This window comes from Silene latifolia, chromosome Y (assembly GCF_048544455.1).
Source record: "Silene latifolia isolate original U9 population chromosome Y, ASM4854445v1, whole genome shotgun sequence".
NCBI classification, from domain to species: domain Eukaryota; kingdom Viridiplantae; phylum Streptophyta; class Magnoliopsida; order Caryophyllales; family Caryophyllaceae; genus Silene; species Silene latifolia.
The window spans coordinates 67,789,794-67,794,663 of record NC_133538.1 but is presented as its reverse complement, the minus strand read 5'-3'; the positions used below and the strand labels follow the sequence as shown (position 1 = coordinate 67,794,663).

General features: G+C 39.1%; 1 long non-coding RNA gene across 1 annotated transcript; it reads right to left on the bottom strand.

Moving 5' to 3' along the window:
- Positions 1–423: 423 nt before the first annotated feature.
- On the bottom strand, positions 424–3,621 carry LOC141626637 (uncharacterized). The gene is made up of 3 exons (XR_012536242.1): positions 3,345–3,621; positions 1,210–2,693; positions 424–1,137 (listed from the first exon to the last, which is right to left on the bottom strand). It is a non-coding gene; the product is annotated as an uncharacterized LOC141626637 (long non-coding RNA).
- Between the last annotated feature and the right edge of the window lie 1,249 nt (positions 3,622–4,870).

The following is a 4,870-nucleotide window of genomic DNA, read 5'->3' as shown; positions in this document are numbered from 1 at the left end:
ATGCAGACAAAGTACGGCGACTGATAGGAAAACTATCATAATCGGCATCACAATAGGCCTCAAGTACCATAGAATTGTCAGCACGTAATAATATACCCTGTCCCGGATTCCCTTTCAGGTATCGAACCACACGGACAACAGCGTCCCAATGGGCCTGTGAAGGACTTTGCATGAATTGTGCCAAAATATGAACCGAATAATTAAGCTCGGGACGAGTAAGAGTGAGATAAATTAACTTGCCAACTAAACAACGATACTTGGTAGGCTCGGCAAATAATGGCTCTACATTTAGAGCGAGCTCGTGCTTCTCCTCCATAGGTGTAAGAGCGGGTTTAGAACCCAAAAGACCTGTTTCTACCAATAAATCAAGAACATATTTCCGTTGGCAAAGGAAAATACCGCTGGAATTCCGTGCTACTCCGAGGCCCAAAAAATACTTCAATTTACCCAAGTCTTTCATACGAAAGCATTTACTTAGGTAACTTTTAAATTCAATAATAACAACACTATTATTTCCAGCAATTACCAAGTCGTCGACATACACAAGAATATTAAGCACAATGTCACCCTTACGGTAAACAAATAAAGAATGATCAGACGGACTATGAGAGAAACCATACGTACAAAAAGCCGAGGCAAGCTTAGCATACCAACACCGTGGAGATTGTCGGAGGCCATATAATGATTTATGGAGGCGGCAGACTTTTCTTTGTATCCCATGACTGAAACCGGGTGGAAGTCGCATGTAAACTTCTTCTTGTAAATCACCATGAAGAAATGCATTTTGAACATCCATTTGGTGCAATTCCCAATTATTTATGGCAGCGACAGCAAGAAAAGTTCGAACCGTCACCATTTTGACTGTAGGAGCAAAAGTTTCAGCAAAATCAATCCCTTCTTGTTGATGGTTTCCAAACACGATAAGTCTTGCTTTGTAACGTTCAATTGAGCCGTCAGATTTTCGCTTTATTTTATAAACCCACATACATCCAATAGCGGATTTCTCGGATGGTAAGTCCACCACAGACCAAGTCTCGTTGGTTTCTAGCGCCTCAATTTCCTCTTCCATTGCTTTCTTCCATTTGGGGTCACGGATAACTTCTTTAAAAGAAGTGGGTTCCGTGTCATTTGTAATAACTGCAAGAAAATATTGATGGGCAAACGAGAAATTTTGACAATTAACATAATTAGCAATAGGATACGAAGTACCTGTGACAGACGGTGTGTCGGTGTGGGTGACGGGCTTGAAGGAACCAAAGTCGTGTTAATGTTTTGCTTGATCTTATCCCAACGCACATAATCTTTGTGATTTTGATTATCGAATTTTATGCGTTTTCCTCGACCCATTTCGTCAACTGTCACCTCACTATTATTATTATTCTCATCACTAGGATCCTCATCAATAGTAGACTCGTTCCCATCACTGTCATTACGAGCAATATTCTGATCAGGAGCTACTGTATTCGTCGGAGGTTGATGTGCAGGCTGGGTACCCGTATCCTCTGGGATGTCCAAAGGCTGCGTGGGCTGTGTTCTCGTGTCCTCTGAAACCTCCATAGAGGGCTGCTGCTGCGGTGTACTCTGTTGCTGCGGTACACCCCGCCCTGAATGCCGTGCTGTTGTAAACCCATGGGTTCAACATTATCAAAGAACATACTATCACTGTCAGAATTTTCAATTTCAGTAGAATTGTTATGCATCCCACTGCCAGGCATAGCAAATGGAATTTGGTTCTAAAAAAACCGAACATCTCGTGACTGAAAATCGTCACCCGACTGAAAATCGTCACCCGACTCAAGATCATACAAATGCCACCCTTTCTTACCAAATGGGTATCCAAGAAAAATACAATGACGACTTCGGGAATCAAACTTATCACGAGAATAAATATTCTTAGCATAACAAAGGCACCCGAATACACGAATTAAACTCATATCAGGAATTTTGCCAAATAACAAATCAAACGGAGTTTTATTTTCCAAAATTCGTGTGGGGGTTCGATTAATTAAATGTGCCCCTGTCAACACGCATTCCCCCCAAAATTCAATAGGTAACGACCCTTGGAATCGCAAAGCCCGAGCTACATTTAATATATGCCGATGTTTTCTCTCTACCCGAGCATTTTGTTGGGGCGTTTTGACCATTGAGGTTTGAAATAAAATTCCATGTTCACGGAAATAAGGGAGAATGCCCCGGAACTCCGTCCCATTGTCACTCCGTACAACTTTCACATTGCAATTAAATTGACGGTCAATTAAAGAAAAGAAATCCCGGAGTAATTTAGGAACCTCGTCCTTGGTTTTCATCAAATAAACCCAAACACAGCGGGAATAATCATCAACAATAGATAAGAAATAACGAGAAGCACAAGCACGGTTAGAGTGATAAGGACCCCAAACGTCACAATGAATTAAATCAAACAAATTATCGGCTTTATTGTCACTTAAAGGAAACGGAGTACGAGACTGTTTAGCTCGAAATCAAATATCACAAGAATGCAATTGAGAATTATTAAAACTAGAAATAGAAGGGATGTGCTTCATAACCCGAGAAGAAGGATGTCCCATTCGCTTATGCCACAGCTCAACATCATCTTGTCCGGTCACAACATTAACACGAAGTGGTTCCTCCATTGTTAGGTAGAAAAGCCCATCCAAAAGATTACCCACTCCAATCGTCGTCGAGGCACGGTCCTGTATCACACATTGCGAATTAGAAAATTGCACAAATAAATTTTGACTGGACAAAAGTTGCGAGACTGATAAGAGATTACATTTGAAAGATGGAACGAACAAAAATTAAAGATGGATAATTTCTGATTGAGTCGAACCGTCCCAGCCTTTCGAGCAATTAAATTAGTACCATTTGGAAGACCGATATGTATAGGAGCAATGCTTTCACAAGAAACAAAAAGTGCTTCATCATAGCATACGTGTGTCGACGCACCCGTATCAATAATCCAAGTGAAAGAATCCTTACCATTCAGTCGCACCATATTAGCAACAGAAAAGAAAAATATTTGGAAAAAAATAACCTGCTCACGATACCATATAGTAACAGAGATCGATGAACAAGAAGAGTTTTGTGAAGAAGTATAAGTATATGTATTGCGTAAAGAGTGTCAGAATATATATACAACTAAGATGCTAGAAACTAGGAAACTGCTCAACTAAGTTCCTAAAACTAATCCCGTAAATAGGGAATATAGATATTCGTATAAACAAAATAATATACTAACAACGCGTAATATTCGGAGAATATTACGCTAACAATCCCCAAATCACAATCACATCTACAAAAATTGTGAACAACTAAAAAACTTAAAACATACAAAAGTGAATTACCGGATCAGAAACTCTCGCTGGAGACGAAACCGACGGTAATTTAGGGTTAATTTCGTGAGAAATAAATGTCGCCTCGGTGGTCTCGGTGGATGCTCAGCCTTGCGGTTGTTTGTTTCTCGTTTTTTAGGGTTAATCAAGATTACTCTGATTTTGATTCGCCGCTTTGATGGTGAGATGAGATTATCATGAAGTAATGAGGTTAATCATGCAATTTTTAGATAGAAAAATGGTGAGAGCCGAGAAGTTTTAGAAGTTGGGGATGGGATAAAATCAAGTTGAATAATAATCAGATAGTGGGTAGTTTTTAATTTTTTATTGTATGTGCAACTATTCTGTATTTAAGTAACATATGTACGCGTATATACAGTAAATCAACCACAACGTAACACGTAAGCAACTTTGTCGTATAGTGACTGCTACTTTAATATATTAATGATGATGATGTTAGTAGCACTACTAAGAAACATGCAAGAAAGCACACAATATATGAACACAGTTGCGTATTTTTTTGCTACTCACCCGACATTCATAGGCACTTGTGAAGAAGACTTCTAATAGAGGAAGGCCCTTCTTTCCGTCTACGAATTTCTCCGCCAGGGGCGGAACTGGCCCTAGGCTACTCGGGCTACAACCCGAGTAGTTTCCTGGAAACAAATTTATGCGGTTCGGTGTATATAAACATCAGTTAAATGTTTGTGTCCTAATGGTGTGACTGTTAGTTTTCCCGGTAGAGATAGGGGTTTGAATTAGGGGTGATTAACAGCGCGGGTCGGCCTTACTAACCCGGACCCGGCCCGCCTATGACCCGTCTTTGAACCGGCCCGCATGACCCGGACCCGGACCCGGCCCGTGTATATCCCTAACCAGTTCCGGGTCAAATTCTTGAGACCCGGCCCGTCAAACAACCCGCCAATGACCCGCCAACCCGGCCCGCCAACCCAGCCCATGACCCGCCATCAAAACTAGCCGTTGAATGTGAATAATAGAGCTGTTGTGTAACAGCTATTATGTTTGGAAAAGAGACGTTGGGTGGGGGGGTTATAACGGATAGTTTTAGTTTTTTTTTTATTCACATAATCAATATATATATATAAAAGAGGCTTTTTTCAGGCATTTTGAGAGACTCCAAATTTACTAAAACACTTAATTAATTTTCTATTTATCCAATTAACTTATATAATAAAATAATAATATAAGTCTGAGTTTTAAATCTCCAATACTAAACAAATTCTATCTTAGCTTTGTGATAAAAAAATATGTGTAATAAATAAAATAATAATATAAGTTTGAGTTTTAAATCTCCTAAGTTAAAACAAACTCTATCTTTATGAATAGATAACTATTACGTATTATGTATATATATACAACTTCTCCCATCTCCATCTCTTTCACAGCCAAATTTTTCATGTGTATTAAAGATGTATTATGTATTATTAATGCGATTATATTTTTTTTTTCTTATCTTGCCAAATTGGTTTATTTCTATGATCTAATAGGTCTTTTCGTTTGAAATTGTTTTATGATCA